Raw genomic sequence first — 17,830 nt, 5'->3', positions numbered from 1 at the left:
TGATTTGTGCAGTGTCCTATGCTCTGCAGTGATTAATGATATTTTGCTTGGGAGGCTCCTTATCAAAACCCTGACCTTGAGCATTCTTTTGTATTTGGTTTTCATACACAAGTCATTAATGTACTTCGGATACCACCTCATGGAGAGAGTTAGCAATTATACCTCTTCCTCGGAGAGGTTTGTTGTGGAGGAAATACAGAATGGCACCTTCACTACCTTCTTCTATGATGTTTCCTCCTTCATTACAATACCTTTTCAGTATCTTGAACACCCCTGGGCAGTTAAGATACTTCTGTTGCTATTTCTTGGGAATACTGTTTCAGTTTTGATGAAGGTTAGTAAGCAATTTAAGAATATCATGCAGAGATCTGCCCCAAGGCCGGATAGTTATGAGTGGCAGGGTGTGTGGGATAGTATGGGCAAGTACCTAGGGCAGTGGGCACCTCCCGTGTTTTGGAACTTCACCCCTGAACAAGTGCAGAGTCCTGAAGAACTAGTAAAGTATTTGGAAGAAGTATGTTGTCACCCTGGTAGCTCCAGAGAGACAGAAATCATTGCAACATGCTGGGGACTGGCCCATGCCTGTCAAGCCGTGGTCAACACTATTCAGTACCCTCAAGGGAAAGAGAAGGTCTCTGGATCTGATGACAAAACAACAAGCACTGCAGCCACTCCAACCCCCACCACAGGCACTGCGGCTACTCCAACCACAGCCACAAGCACTGCGGCTACTCAGACCACAGCCACAGGCATTGCAGCCACTCCAACCCCGGTGACAGGCACCGTGTCTAAACCAGAGAACCAGCCCATGCCAGTATCAGTTGCCCCGATACAGAAGAAAAAATACACAAGAAAATCGGCTTGTTTAGTAAGGGATGAAGATGAACCAGGGCCATCAGGAGAACCAGAGGAGGAAGAACTCATAAATGAAATGGTAACCACCCGATCCCTATCCCTGAGTGAGCTGCGAGATATGCGAAAAGATTTCAGTCGTCATCCAGGCGAGCACATCATCACCTGGCTGCTCCGATGCTGGGATAACGGGGCCAGTAGCCTGGATTTAGAGGGTAAGGAAGCCAAGCAGCTGGGATCCCTTTCTAGGGAGGGGGGCATTGACAAAGCAATTGGAAAAGGGGCACAAACCCTCAGCCTCTGGAGGCAAATTCTGTCAAGCATGAAGGAAAGGTATCCCTTCAAGGAGGATGTTATATGTCACCCAGGGAAATGGACCACCACAGAGAAAGGTATGCAGTACCTGAGGGAATTAGGCGTGCTGGAGGTGATTTATAGTGACCTGAACAATGAGCAGTTGCCCAAAGATCCAGATGAAGTCAGGTGCACACAACCCATGCGGTGGAAGGTGGTACAGAGAGCACCAGCATCATATGCTGTCCTTGTTTTGGCTGGGATAGAGTTAATTTTCTTCCTAGTAGCTGGCATAGTGCTGTTTTGGATTTAGTAGGAGAAGAATGTTGATAACACACTGATGTTTTAGTTGTTGCTGAGTACTGCTTATGCTAGTCAAGAACTTTTCAGCTTCCCATGCTCTGCCAGGTGCACAAGAAACTGGGAGGGGGCACAGCCAGAATAGTTGATTCAAACTGACCAAAGGGCTATTCCATGCCATGTGATGTCATGCTCAGTATATAAACTGGGGGGGGGTTGGCCGGGGAGCAGCGATCACTACTCGGGAACTGTCTGGGTATCGGTCGGCGGGTGGTGAGCAATTGCGTTGTGCATCACTTGCTTTGTATATTATCATTATTATATTGTTATTATTATCATTACTATTTTACTTTATTTCAATTATTAAACTGTTCTTATCTCCACCCAGGAGTCTTTCTCACTCTTACTCATCCGATTTTCTCCCCCATCCCACCGGGGCAGAGGGAGTGAGCGAGTGGCTGCGTGGTGCTTAGTTGCTGGCTGGGGCTAAACCATGACATATGCCAACTCGTTGGCAATACTGGCCTGGAAAGATGAAGAGGCACCAACAGTGGATGAAGTGGCTGGGCGACTCTGGGAATACAAAAAAAGTATCTCTTCCTCCCTACGGACCTGTGTCTCGGCTGTGGAAAAACTGTCCCGAGAGATCCAGCGACTCAGAGAGGATATGTCCCGCTCCCCACGTGTACGGACCAGTATCTCAGCCATTAGGAGTCAACGTCCCTATGCTCAAGAGAGAGGATATAGAGGATACACACCACGGGGAACCCTGTGGTTTTACCTGCGTGACCACGGAGAGGACATGAGGAAGTGGGATGGAAAACCCACCTCAACCTTAGAGGCACGGGTGCGTGAGTTGCAAGGAAAAACTGTTACAAAAGGCGGTTCTCCCAGGAAAATTGCAGCTCCAGTTTCCAGTGAGCAGTTCCCTAGACAGAGGAAGAGGGCTAATTTTACTTCCGATCTTAATCAAGGGACTTTTGATTCACGTTTACAAGGAGTGAACAGCGAATACTATGACCAGGATTAGAGGGTCCCTGCCTCCAGCCAGGTGGAGGAAAGGGACAACCGGGTTTACTGCACTGTGTGGATTCGATGGCCTGGCACATCAGACCCACAGGAATATAAGGCTCTAGTGGACACCGGTGCACAGTGTACCCTAATGCCATCAAGCTATACAGGGGCAGAACCCATTTGTATTTCTGGAGTGACAGGGGGATCCCAACAGCTCACTGTATTGGAGGCCAAAGTGAGCCTAACCGGGAATGAGTGGCAGAAGCACCCCATTGTGACTGGCCCAGAGGCTCCGTGCATCCTTGGCATGGATTACCTTAGGAGCGGGTATTTCAAGGACCCAAAAAGGTACCAGTGGGCTTTTGGTATGGCTGCCTTGGAGATGGAGGAAATGAAACAGCTGTCCACCTTGCCCGGTCTCTCGGAGGACCCTTCTATTGTGGGGTTGCTGAAGGTTGAGGAACAACAGGTGCCGATCGCTACCACAACTGTGCACAGGCGGCAATATCGCACCAACCGAGACTCCCTGATTCCCATCCATAACCTGATTTGTCGACTGGAGAGCCAGGGAGTGATCAGCAAGACTCACTCACCCTTTAACAGTCCCATATGGCCAATGCGAAAGTCTAATGGGGAGTGGAGACTAACAGTGGACTATCGTGGCCTGAACGAAGTTACCCTGCCACAGAGTGCTGCCGTGCCAGACATGCTAGAACTTCAATATGAACTGGAGTCAAAGGCAGCTAAGTGGTATGCCACAATTGACATTGCTAATGCGTTTTTCTCCACCCCTTGGGCAGCAGAGTGCAGGCCCCAGTTTGCTTTTACCTGGAGGGGTGTTCAGTACACCTGGAATCGACTGCCCCAGGGGTGGAAGCACAGCCCCACCATTTGCCATGGACTGATCCAGACAGCAGTGGAACAGGGTGAAGCTCCAGAACATCTGCAATACATTGATGACATCATTGTGTGGGGCAACACAGCAGAAGAAGTTTTTGAGAAGGGAAAGAAAATAGTCCAAATCCTTCTGAAGGCTGGTTTTGCCATAAAACAGAGTAAGGTCAAGGGACCTGCACAGGACATCCAATTTTTAGGAATAAAATGGCAAGGTGGACGTTGTCAGATCCCAATGGATGTGATCAACAAAATAACAGCTATGTCCCCACCAACTAGCAAAAAGTAAACACAAGCTTTCTTAGGCGTTGTGGGGTTTTGGAGAATGCATATTCCAAATTACAGCCAGATTGTAAGCCCTCTCTATCAAGTGACCTGGAAGAAGAACAATTTCAAATGGGGCCCTGAGCAAAAAAAAGCCTTTGGACAAATTAAACGGGAGATAGTTCATGCAGTAGCCCTTGGGCCAGTCCGGGCAGGGCAGGATATTAAAAATGTGCTCTACACCACAGCCGGGGAGAACGGCCCTACCTGGAGCCTCTGGCAGAAAGCTCCAGGGGAGACTCGAGGTCGACCCCTAGGGTTTTGGAGTCGGGGATACAGAGGATCCGAAGCCCGCTATACTCCAACTGAGAAGGAGATACTGGCAGCATATGAAGGGGTTTGAGCTGCTTCGGAAGTGGTTGGTAGTTGAAACACAGCTCCTGCTGGCACCCCGACTGCCGGTGCTGGGCTGGATGTTCAAAGGGAGGGTCCCCTCTACACATCATGCAGCTGATGCTACGTGAAGTAAGTGGGTTGCACTAATCACACAATGGGCTCGAATAGGAAACCCCAGTTGCCCAGTGTCATGGTTTAACCCCAGCCACCAACTAAGCGCCATGCAGCTGCTCGCTCAGTCCCCCTGCCCCAGTGGGGGGGAATCGCAAGAGTAAGAGTGAGAAACACTCCTGGGTTGAGATAAGAACAGTTTAATAATTGAAACTTAATAAAGTAAAATAGTAGTAGTAATAATAACAATATAATAACAATAAGAGATTGCTCTATTTTTATTGCTTTGACAACCAAGAAGTCTTTAACAAATGGAAATATTAATTGGTGCTACAGAAATACACTCCTTAGCCCCATCAGTCAACCACTGAGAGCCCCTGCCTGCTGCCAAAATCCCGTGTCGTGAAGATTTTTCAGCTCTATAGGTGCTTCATCCTCAAAACCATTGCATACTGCGGACATGCTATATAAGACCTTCCTGTGCCTGATGCAGTGATAGTGGTAAATTCAGACCTAACTTCTTTTTTTCCCTTCCTTACAGAGCATGAGAAACACAGACTGTGTAAAAGTGCAGACTATATGAATTTACACTTCAAAGTGAAGTTGCTGTACAATTAATATGTTCGTGATCTGCCTGCTTTCAAGGGAAAGAACACCTTTCAAGGGCTGGAACACCTCTCCTATGAGGCCAGGCTGAGAGAGTTGGGGTTGTTCAGCCTAGAGAAGAGAAGGCTGCGAGGAGACCTTATTGCAACCTTCCAGTACTTAAAGGGGGCCTACAGGAAAGATGGGGAGAATCTTTTTAGCAAGGCCTGTTGTGACAGGACAAGGAATAATGGATTTAAACTAAAGAAGAATAGATTTAGAATAGACATTAGAAAGAAATTTTTTACAATGAGGGTGGTCAAGCACTGGAACAGGTTGCCCAGGGAGGTGGTAGAGGCCCCATCCCTGGCAACATTCAAGGTCAGGTTGGATGGGGCTCTGAGCAACCTGATCTAGTTAAAGCTGTCCCTGCTCACTGCAGGGGGGTTGGGCTAGATGACCTCTAAAGGTCCCTTCCAACCCAAAGCATTCTATGGTTCTATGATTTATGAAAAGTGCCTGAATATGCAGCATGAGTGTCATGTCTCTTCTAGTAAATCCCCACTGTCCGTCTCCTTGTGTTATTTTGAGGGTAGTCATTTGGTTCTCCTGTGGCTGCCTTCATGATACACCATTTCTTCAATCCTTATTTTCTGTGTCTATATGCATTTGTCCCCTCTGGTGTTCTACGCCCCTGTCCCTGAGGCAATTCAATCCCTTATTGTACAGTATCTCCTGAGATCTCAAAAGCTTTAGCAATGGCATGGACAGTCTTTAAGCCATTTCATGCCTGCAGTGTGGGGTTTGGTCAGTTCTTGAACAACAGACTTCTAGATGTGTGCTTACATTCTTGTGTTAATAGATACAGCTTTATCTGTACGTACTGTGTGTATGAATATGTCATATATACACACACACATACACACAACAGGATTTGTAAATAAAGATGCTTTCTTTTTTTTTAATAAGACCAGGGGGTTTAGTTGGAAACATCAGATAAGCTGTTGCTCTTAAGCTCTAAGCAATTGTTCACAACTTCTATTTAACGTTAAATGAGAAGCAGTAGATTTCTGACCTGAAGAAGGTTTATGAGCCCAAAAAGTTGTCTGAGCAACCTGGAGAGAATACTGTAACTAGAATCCCACACCTGGCCTAAGGCAAGAGCAGATGTGTTTTTTCTGACCAGTGTTTAAGTGGTTTTCAGAGGCTTTCAGTGATGGTTGCTCCACATTTCCTTCAAGCAGCTTTTTTCTCCTGTGCTTCACTGTTACCTCTCCACTGCATTTTGGGGGTTTCACACACTCTCCATTTTTCCTCTCCAAATCTTTCTTGCTTTGGTTTGAGCTTGTTGCATCCTGTCCTACCAGCCTGGGCATGGAGAACAAATTGTTCCTGTTTTACAAAACTCAAATGTTCTTCTCGTCGTCCCTTCCCAGTCTTCTGCTGGTTCCCATTTGTTCCCAGCTTTCCTTGTAAGTGAGGTTTACTCACCTCTCTCCAGCTGGTCTGTGTCTAGACATACAACACCCAGGCTTAAATACTGCTATTACATCGAGACCTTGCCTTGCATTGCCTTGCAGGCAGTGCTGCTGCTCTCACACACTGGGATGATAGCAGCCTTTTTTTTTTTTCTTCAATGATACTGTTGACTAGTGATGCTTCCTGTGGGCCACAAGCCAGCCCCCAGGCACCCTCAAAAGAGTGTCCTACCTAGCTGTTCTTCCCATCCTGTATGTGACTGTTTACTGCTGTCTAAATGCAGCACTTTGCACTTGCCCCTCTTGAAAAACATCTTGCTTGGACTGTGTTTCTAGTCTGGCATTTCTGAATTCTCTTCCCATCCTGCGGTGCATGCAGTCCCTCAAGACTGGTGCTAGCTGCATACTAATAAGACTTGAGGCAGTTGGTATAATTGCTCGGCTTGGGCTATGGGCCTTGCTTAACAAATCAGGTCAGCGAGAGGCATTAACTCAGTGAACAGGGTGCTGGAGTGACAGTGCTAGAAGCCCCATTCTCTTTGCTGTGCCTCTGAGTCAGTGCAGTCTCAGGCAAGCCATCAGATATCCTTAATCTCTCTTTTTCTCCTCTGTAATCAAGATAATGATACCCAGTTTTGTTCTGCAGTCTTTTGCAGACTGTTCTGCTCTGCTGTTAGAGCTTCGGTGCTCATGTACGTTTACAGCTGCTGGCTTACTTTGTTACTTCACTCTTGTATTTTAGTACTATAGCCACATTTTCAGGCACAAGTGATGTTTATTTCAACCATAGCCTTCACCTGTCACAAAATATCCCCTTGGTATCTGTGGTGGGTTCACCCTGGCTGGACACCAGGTGTCCACCAAGCCACTCTATCACTCCCCCTCCTCAACTGGACAGGGGGAGGAAAAACATATGACAAAAGGCTCGTGGGTTGAGATAAGGATAGGGAGATCACTCAGCAATTACCGTCACAGGCAAAACAGACTCGACTTCAGGAAATTAATTTAATCTATTACCAATCAAAACTGAGTAGGGTAATGAGAAATAAAACCAAATCTAAAAACACCTTCCCCCCTCCCCTCCCTTCTTCCCAGGCTCAACTTCACTCCCAATTTCTCTACCTCCTCCACCCAAGCAGCACAGGGGGATGGGGAATAGGGGTTGCAGTCAGTTCATCAAATATTGTCTCTGCCACTCCTTCCTCCTCACACTCTTCCCCTGCTCCAGCATGGGGTCCCTCCCACAGGAGTCAGTCCTCCATGAACTTCTCCAACATGGGTCCTTCCCACGAGCTGCAGTTCTTCACAAACTGCTCCAGCTTGGGTCCTTTCCATGGGGTGCAGTCCTTTAGAAGCAGACTGCTCCAGCGTGGGTCCCCCACGGGGTCACAAGTCCTGCCAGCAAACCTGCTCCAGCGTGGACTCCTCTCTCCACAGGGTCACAGGTCCTGTCAGGAGCCTGCTCCAGCACGGGCTCTCCACGGGGTCACAGCCTTCTTCAGGTACATCCACCTGCTCTGGCATGGGGTCCTCCACGGGCTACAGGTGGATATCTGCTCCACCATGGACCTCCATGGGCTGCAGGGGGACAGCCTGCCTCACCATGGTCTTCACCATGGGCCGCAGGGGAATCTCTGCTCTGGTGCCTGGAGCACCTCCTCCCCCTCCTTCACTGACCTTGGTTGTCTGCAGAGTTGCTTCACTCACATATTCTCACTCCTTTCTTCTGGCTGCTGTTGCACAGCACTTTTTTCCCCCCTTCTTAAATATATTATCACAGAGGTGCTACCACTGTTGCTGGTTGGCTCAGCTTTGGCCAACGGCGGGTCTGTCTTGGAGCTGTCTGGCATTGGCTTTATCGGACATGGGGGAAGCTTCTGGCATCTTCTCACAGAAGCCACCCCATAGCCCCCCTGCTACCAAAACCTTGCCACGCAAATCCAATACACATGTGTGAAGCCAGAACTTGGGGATTGGTTTCAGTTACTGTGTGCTTGTGGCTTCATCTGCTTCTGATTCTGTCCTGGCTTCGGCTGGGATAGAGTTAATTTTCTTCCTAGTAGCTGGCATAGTGCTGTGTTTTGGATTTAGTAGGAGAAGAATGTTGATAACACACTGATGTTTTTAGTTGTTGCTAAGTACTGCTTACACTAGTCAAGGACTTTTCAGCTTCCCATGCTCTGCCAAGTGCACAAGAAACTGGGAGGGGGCACAGCCAGAATAGTTGATCCAAACTGACCAAAGGGCTATTCCATACCATATGACATCATGCTCAGTATATAAACTGGGGGGGGGGTTGGCCGGGGAGCAGCGATCGCTGCTCGGGAGCTGTCTGGGTATCGGTCGGCAGGTGGTGAGCAATTGCATTGTGCTTCACTTGCTTTGTATATTATTATTATCATCATTATTATATTGTTATTATTATCATTGCTATTTTACTTTATTTCAATTATTAAACTGTTCTTATCTCAACCCAGGAGTGTTTCTCACTCTTACTCCTCCCATTCTCTCCCCCATCCCACCGGGGTAGGGGGAGTGAGCGAGCGGCTGCGTGATGCTGGGTTGCTGGCTGGGGCTAAACCACGACAGATTCACAGATCCATTTCCATCTACAGGCCACTATCATTGCACACCTCTGGAAAGCTTTGAAATACTGCTGCTGCTTAATGCTCTTTGCCAGTGGGTCCACAACACTCTCCTACAGAAGTTCATATCACTTATTCACTTTTACAGCTAGGGAAATGAAGGGACAGGACTCACCCATAGTCACCCTGCAGTGTAATGGCATAACATGGAACAGACACACTTGCTCAGTATTATTTCTTGAGATTGGGCTCCTTGATATAGTGCCTTCCTTTATTTTTTCCCCAAATGAGGAATGGTACCTTTGCCCCCACTTTTCTTATTCTTTTTCCAACTGTAGCACTCAGAAGGCATAAACCAGGGCAAAAATTGCCCAGCATCTCTGGGTTTAATATGTTGACATCATCCGGTCTGTGAACATTACTAGTCAGAAAGCTAAGGACAGCAGCAGGGCTTTAGAGTGTTCTGTGTGGAATGATTCTCTTGGGTCTGTGCTTGAGATCTCAAGGAATATATATTTATATATATGTATTAGGATTTTTAGAATTTATAATTAATACTTTTATTCCCCTTCCGAGATGTGTTGATTTCATGGGATCAAAACAGCTTTACTGTGGCTCAGAAGCATCTCAGACATTCCTGAATCAGGTTTTGGAAAGGCAGAGTTTATGGGGTGGCAGTTAGCATTAAAAGCATAATGAACAGTGGAATTGAGGGATGAGTGCTGGACAGAAACCGGGTGCATAAATACCTTTTGAAACTGGGTTGCTCAGTGCTAAAGTGGGCTATATAGATTCGTTGCTAGTGTTTACCTGAACTTGGCCCCATTTATTTAATTATTCATACGCTATCTAATGAAACGTAATGTGACTCGCATTTTCTACCCACTTCTGCAGTTTTCCTGCAGACTTCAGCCTGCTCTGTGTGCTGTCCCTGACACCAGAATAAGCCTTTCTCATTTTGCTTGAGATGGCTTTCTGCAGTCCATTATTTTGATCAGCTGGGGCTAAACCACGACAGTCCTTTTTGGCGCCCAATGTGGGGCACGAAGGGTTTGAGATAACAACAGATTAACCAGAGTGTATTAAGGAGTCTGTTAACAGTTGCCGGTCACGATATTAGTTCATCTGGTCTGCAACATGTTCTTTTTTTTGCAGCACACGTTAAAGTTTGTTGTCAGTTTGTGTAGTGTGCTATGCTCTGCAGTGATTCATGATTTTTTCCTTGGGAGGCTCCTTATCAAAACCCTGACCGTGAGCATTCTTTGGTATTTGGGTTTCATACAGAAGTCACTACTGTACTTCGGGTACTACCTCATAGAGAGAGTTAGCAATTATACTTCTTTCTCTGAGAGGCTTGTTGTGGAGGAAATACAGAATGGCACCTTTGCTGCTTTCTTCTATGATGTTTCCTCCTTCATTACAACAACTTTGCAGTACCTAGAACACCCCTGGGCAGTTAAGATACTTCTATTGATAATTCTTGGGAATGTTGTTTCCGTTCTGATAAAGGTCAGTAAGCAGTTTAAAAATACCATCCAGAGATCTACCCCAAGGCTGGATAGTTATGAGTGGCAGGGTGTGTGGGATCGTATGCGCAAGTACCTAGGGCAGTGGGGACCTCCAGTGTTTTGGAACTTCACCCCTGAACAAGTGCAGAATCCTGAAGAATTAGTAAAGTATTTGGAAGAAGTATGTTGTCACCCTGGTAGCTCCAGAGAGACACAAATCATTGCAACATGCTGGGGACTGGCCCATGCGTATCGAGCCGTGGTCAACACTATTCAGTACCCTCAAAAGAAAGAGAAGGTCTCTGGATCTGATGACAAAACAACAAGCACTGTGGCTACTCAAACCCCCACTACAGGCCCTGCGGCTACTCCAACCCCCACTACAGGCCTTGCAGCTACTCAAACCCCTGCCCCAGGCACTGTGGCTACTCCAGCCACAGCCATGAGCACTGCGGCTACTCAAACCACAGCCATGGGCACTGCGGCTACTCAAACCCCAGTGACAGACACTGCGGCTAAACCAGAGAACCAACCCATGCTGGTATCAGTTGCCCCTATACAGAAAAAAAATACATGAGGAAATCAGTTCGTTTAGGAAGGGATGAAGATGAACCAGGGCCATCACGAGAACCAGAGGAGGAAGAACCAATAAATGAGATGGTGACCACCCGATCCCTATCCCTGAGTGAGCTGCGACGTATGTGAAAAGATTTCGGTCGTCATCCAGGCGAGCACATCATCACCTGGCTGCTCCGATGCTGGGATAACAGGGCCGGTAGCCTGGATTTAGAGGGTAGGGAAGCCAAGCAGCTGGGATCCCTTTCCAGGGAAGGGGGCATTGACAAAGCGATTGGAAAAGGGGCAAAACCGCTCAGCCTCTGGAGGCGACTTCTGTCAAGCGTGAAGGAAAGGTATCCCTTCAAGGAGGATGTTTTATACCGCCCAAGCAAATGGACCACTGTAGAGAAGGGTATCCAGTACTTGAGGGAATTAGGCATGCTGGAGGTGATTTACAGTGACCTGAATGATGAGCGGTTACCCAAAGACCCAGATGAAGTCAGGTGCACACAATCCATGTGGCGGAAGGTGGTACGGAGCGCACCAGCATCGTATTCCAACTCGTTGGCAATACTAGCCTGGAAAGACGACGAGGCACCAGCGGTGGATGAAGTGGCTAGACAACTCCGGGACTACGAAGAAAAGCTCTCTTCCTCCCTACAGGCCTGTGTCTCGGCTGTGGAAAAAATATGCCAAGAGTTCCAACAACTCAGAGAGGATCTGTCCTACTCCCCACCTGCACGGACCAGTGTCTCAGCCATTAGGAGTCCACGTCCCTATGCTCAAGAGAGAGGATATAGAGGATACACACCACGGGACACCCTGTGGTTTTACCTGCGTGATTATGGAGAGGACATGAGGAAGTGGGATGGAAAACCCACCTCAACCTTAGAGGCACGGGTGCGTGAGTTGCAAGGAAAAACTATTAGAAAAGGCGGTTCTCCCAGGAAAATTGCAGCTCCAGTTTCCAGTGAGCAGTTCCCGAGAGAGAGGAAGAGGGCTAATTTTACTTCCGACCTTGATCAGGGGACTTTTGATTCACATTTACAGGAAGTGAACAGCGAATACTGTGACCAGTGTTAGAGGGGCCCTGCCTCCAGCCAGGTGGAGGAAAGGGACAACCGGGTTTACTGGACTGTGTGGATTCGATGGCCTGGAACGTCAGACCCACAGGAGTATAAGGCTCTAGTGGACACTGGTGCACAGTGCACGCTAATGCCATCAAACTATAGAGGGGCAGAACCCATTTGTATTTCTGGAGTGACAGGGGGATCCCAACAGCTAACTGTACTGGAAGCTGAAGTGCACCTAACTGGGAATGAGTGGCAAAAGCACCCCATTGTGACTGGCCCAGAGGCTCCGTGCATCCTTGGCATAGACTACCTCAGGAGAGGGTATTTCAAGGACCCAAAAGGGTACCGGTGGGCTTTTGGTATAGCTGCTTTGGAGACAGAGGAAATTAAACAGTTGTCCACCTTGCCCGGTCTCTCAGAGGACCCTTCGATTGTAGGGTTGCTGAAGGTTGAGGAACAACAGGTGCTGATCGCTACCACAACTGTGCACAGGCGGCAATATCGCACCAACCGAGACTCCCTGATTCCCATCCATAACCTGATTCGTCGACTGGAGAGCCAGGGAGTGATCAGCAAGACTCGCTCACCCTTTAACAGTCCCATATGGCCAGTGCGAAAGTCTAATGGGGAGTGGAGACTAACAGTGGACTATCGTGGCCTGAACAAAGTTACACCGCCGCTGAGTGCTGCCGTGCCAGACATGCTAGAACTTCAATATGAACTGGAGTCAAAGGCAGCTAAGTGGTATGCCACAACTGACATCGCTAATGCATTTTTCTCCATCCCTTTGGCAGCAGAGTGCAGACCCCAGTTTGCTTTTACCTGGAGGGGTGTTCAGTACACCTGGAACCGACTGCCCCAGGGGTGGAAGCACAGCCCCACCATTTGCCATGGACTGATCCAGACAGCACTGGAACAGGGTGAAGCTCCAGAACATCTGCAATACATTGATGACATCATTGTGTGGGGCAACACAGCAGAAGAAGTTTTTGAGAAGGGAAAGAAAATAGTCCAAATCCTTCTGAAGGCCGGTTTTGCCATAAAACAAAGTAAGGTCAAGGGACGTGCACAGGAGATCCAGTTTTTAGGAATAAAATGGCAAGGTGGACGTCGTCAGATCCCAATGGATGTGATCAACAAAATAACAGCTATGTCCCCACCAACTAGCAAAAAGTAAACACAAGCTTTCTTAGGCGTTGTGGGGTTTTGGAGAATGCATATTCCAAATTACAGCCAGATCGTAAGCCCTCTCTATCAAGTGACCCGGAAGAAGAACGAATTCAAATGGGGCCCTGAGCAACAACAAGCCTTTGAACAAATTAAACGGGAGATAGTTCATGCAGTAGCCCTTGGGCCAGTCCGGGCAGGGCAGGATATTAAAAATGTGCTCTACACTGCAGCCGGGGAGAATGGCCCTACCTGGAGCCTCTGGCAGAAAGCTCCAGGGGAGACTCGAGGTCGACCCCTAGGGTTTTGGAGTCGGGGATACAGAGGATCCGAAGCCCGCTATACTCCAACTGAGAAGGAGATACTGTCAGCATATGAAGGGGTTCGAGCTGCTTCAGAAGTGGTTGGTACTGAAGCACAGCTCCTGCTGGCACCCCGACTGCCGGTGCTGGGCTGGCTGTTCAAAGGGAGGGTCCCCTCTACACATCATGCAACTGATTGATCACACAACGGGCTCGAATAGGAAACCCCAGTCGCCCAGGAATCTTGGAAGTGATCATGGACTGGCCAGAAGGAAAAAACCTTAGAATATCACCAGAGGAGGAGGTGACACGTGCTGAAGAGGCCCCACTGTATAATAAATTGCCAGAAAATGAAAAGCAATATGCCCTGTTCACTGATGGGTCCTGTCGTCTTGTGGGAAAGCATCGGAGGTGGAAAGCTGCTGTATGGAGTCCTATACGACAAGTCGCAGAAACTGCTGAAGGAGAAGGGTAGTTGAGTCAGTTTGCAGAGGTGAAAGTCATTCAGCTGGCTTTAGATATTGCTGAAAGAGAAAAGTGGCCAGTCCTTTATCTCTATACTGCCTCATGGATGGTGGCAAATGCCCTGTGGGGGTGGCTGCAGCAATGGAAGCAGAGCAACTGGCAGCGCAGAGGCAAACCCATCTGGGCTGCCGCATTGTGGCAAGATATTGCTGCCCGGGTAGAGAACCTGGTTGCAAAAGTTCGTCATGTAGATGCTCATGTACCTAAGAGTCGGGCCACTGAAGAACATCAAAACAACCAGCAAGTAGATCAGGCTGCTGAGATTGAAGTGGCTCAGGTGGATTTGGACTGGCAACATAAGGGTGAATTATTTATAGCTCGGTGGGCCCATGACGCCTCAGGCCATCAAGGAAGGGATGCAACGTATAGATGGGCTCGTGATCGAGGGGTGGACTTAACTATGGACAGTATTGCACAGGTTATTCATGAGTGTGAAACATGCACTGCAATCAAGCAAGCCAAGCAGTTCAAGCCCCTCGGGTATAGTGAACGATGGCTGAAATATAAATATGGGGAGGCCTGGCAGATTGATTACATCACGCTCCCACAGATCCGCCAAGGCAAGCGCTATGTGCTCACCATGGTGGAAGCAACCACTGGATGGTTGGAAACATATCCCGTGCCCCATGCCACCGCCCGGAACACCATCCTGGGCCTTGAAAAGCAAGTCCTGTGGCGACATGGCACCCCAGAAAGAATTGAGTCAGACAACGGGACTCATTTCCGAAACAACCTCATAGACACCTGGGCCAAAGAGCACGGCATTGAGTGGGTGTATCACATCCCTTACCATGCACCAGCCTCCGGGAAAATTGAGCGATACAATGGATTGTTAAAGACTACCCTGAGAGCAATGGGTGGTGGGACGTTTAAACATTGGGATACGCATTTAGCAAAAGCCACCTGGTTAGTCAACACCAGGGGATCTGCCAATCGAGCTGGCCCTGCCCAATCAAAACTTTTACGTACTGTAGAAGGAGATAAAGTTCCTGTAGTGCACATGAAAAATATGCTGGGGAAGACAGTCTGGGTTACTTCCCCCTCTGGCAAAGGCAAACCCATTCGTGGGATTGTTTTTGCTCAAGGACCTGGGTGCACTTGGTGGGTGATGCGAAAGGATGGGGGAGCCCAATGTGTACCTCAAGGCAATTTGATTTTGGGTGAAAATAGCCAATGAACTGAATTGTATAATATTAATTGCTTTATAATACTGTATGTTATCTCTTAACTATATGTTATCTCTTAACTGCATGTTAATATAATAATATAGTAGGTTAATATTAAGTATATAATACTATATATTATGATTGCTATATGCCACATCAATGGTATTGCAGTAAGAATTGCCCAGCTTAATGAAAATGAACTTTGATGAAACCGTGTTGGAATGAGAACTGACTTCAGCATGCAACAGTGCAACACTGCACAGCACCTCTCCTGCTCTGAAAGACTGTGATGACAGATGGAACCCAAAGTCATGGGCTAAATGAACTCAATGGGCATTTTAGAGGGATGGGCCATAGACGAAGGGAATGATATCTGTGTGTATATCAAGATAGGGAAAGCGGTGGTGATTAATTGGAACACATTGGAAAGGGGAGGGCCTGTGCATGACGTAGATGGTATAGAATAAGGGGTGGATACTGTCCTGGTTTCGGCTGGGATAGAGTTAATTTTCTTCCTAGCAGCAGGCATAGTGCTGTGTTTTGGATTTAGTAGGAGAAGAATGTTGATAACATGCTGATGTTTTAAGTTGTTGCTGAGTACTGCTTATGCCCGTCAAGGACTTTTTCAGCTTCCCATGCTCTGCCAGGTGCACAAGAAACTGGGAGGGGGCACAGCCAGAATAGTTGATCCAAACTGACCAAAGGGCTATTCCATACCATATGACGTCATGCTCAGTATATAAACTGCGGGGGGGTGGCCAGGGAGCAGCGATCGCTGCTCAGGAACTGTCTGGGTATCGGTTGGCGGGTGGTGAGCAATTGCATTGTGCATCACTTGCTTCGTGTATCATTATTATTATTATCATCATTATACTGTTACTATTAGCATTACTATTTTACTTTATTTCAATTATTAAACTGTTCTTATCTCAACCCAGGAGTGTTTCTCACTCTTACTCCTCCAATTCTCTCCCCCATCCCATCGGGGTAGGGGGAGTGAGCGAGCGGCTGCGTGGTGCTTAGTTGCTGGCTGGGGCTAAACCACGACACCATCACATCAAATTCCTAGACTCATGGGTTCCATTTCATCCATGAGAGAAGCAGGAGAAGGTCAACCTAAAGTGAAATTCATAACACTATGCTGTAAATGCCACCATTCAGATTAACAGAGAACTTAAGGTTCCAGCCCTGAATGTGCTTGGATAAGACTTCAAGGCCCAGATTCTCTGAATTGCTAAGTCCCAAATCTTTGCAGGAAATCACTAGGGCCCTGCTTTGTTCCCGGAAATGTAAATATAGGGTTACTGCTTCCCTGTTTGCATGCACCTTAGTTTTCTGTACCACACATTTAGTCTCAGACATGGAACTATGACTGCAGCAGCCATTATTTCCACTGGAATCAGAGCATTTGCTCAGAGATCAGAAGCCACCTCACTTTGGGTACTGTCCCATATTTTGCACAGAGAACTTTTAATTAGTTTTCTTCCTCTGAATCATCTCCAGTACACCCACAGAATGGAGATCATAAGCCTGCTGAGCTCCAGCTTCCGATAGAAATTATCTGGATGTGACGTATGGCAGTGACCCAACTGCCTAATACTGCTTTCTGCTTTACTCTACCAGCCAGATTTATCATGCAGTCCAAGTAGCATTTCCTGCTATCAGTGATAGCTGACGTGTTTAGAATTCATTGGCTGAGCAGCAACAGCAAAATGGACACTGTTTCATTTGAGCGCTGTTATCAGTGCTTCACCATACTGGCAAAGAACAGTTTGCAGTTATACCGCATGCTACAGGGACTCTATAACTGATGTGTAATTTATATATGTGAAACAGTAGTACACACCTACCGGCACCTTCCTAATGGACTTAAATCACACTCAGGTAATTCCCTGAAATACCTAAGCATTAGTAATCATTAATGTATTATGTGGACTCCTTCTTCCATAGCAGCAGTTGCCCAGAAGAAAACAGCCTTTCTAGGATGACAGAGGACTTGGCGGATACTGAACCAGAATACTTACCACCAGGGTTTTGCTTCCTGAGGGTAAGGCTGGGCAAATAGAAGTCAAATCTGAGCAGTTGTCTTGCCAGTTGCACCCAGAGAGCTGTGAGCTGATGTTCTGGAGGAGAGATAGTTCCTTGCCACAGATGATGGAGCTCGTCCCCTTGGCAAAGCATTGCTCCAGCTGTCCCTTCTTGCAGTACAGGGCTGGCAATCAGCCTTTCTTCTGCTCCCAAGAAGATCAGATTGTGGTCAACAAGTACAATAGCAAGAAGCTTAGAGGTAGTTGGTGAGCTCTCCAGTGTCACTTCACAGTAATACAAGTCATTAATTGCACGGTTCATGAACCAGGGCAATAAGTTGTTGATCCTAACCTCAAACATCCTCTAGACCTATAACATATGCATCTGGTAGCTTATAAAGAAGTAGAAGTAAATAGAGAGGAATAAGCGTCTCATGCCAAATTCTTCTGGCTTTTTTTTTTTTTTTCCAACTGGAAAAGCAGTTACTTGAAAGGTTTTGATGAATCATGGACTGGTCCTGCCTCAAATTTACCAGAAATGGCCAAAATCAGAGGACTATTAGGTGCTATTAATTGTAGACAGCAAACCAGGCAGCTTGTGACTTGTTGCCCCTTTACACAGTACAAGAAGGGAAGGATTAATGTAGGGGCAAGACAAACCACCACTAACAGATGCTGGGTTTTGTTTTGTTACCTACAAGTTTGGCTAAAATGACTGCTGACTGGCATGA

At 47.4% G+C, this 17,830-nt stretch overlaps 1 pseudogene; it reads left to right on the top strand.

The window, feature by feature from the left end:
* The window catches only part of LOC142596445 (protein unc-13 homolog B-like), a 164,967-nt pseudogene that overhangs the window by 102,530 nt on the left and 44,607 nt on the right, over nt 1–17,830 (top strand).

Source organism: Pelecanus crispus, chromosome W, assembly GCF_030463565.1.
Source record: "Pelecanus crispus isolate bPelCri1 chromosome W, bPelCri1.pri, whole genome shotgun sequence".
Taxonomy (NCBI): Eukaryota; Metazoa; Chordata; class Aves; order Pelecaniformes; family Pelecanidae; genus Pelecanus; species Pelecanus crispus.
The sequence above is the reverse complement of the archived record's forward strand: the minus strand, read 5'-3'. Positions and strand labels throughout refer to the sequence as shown.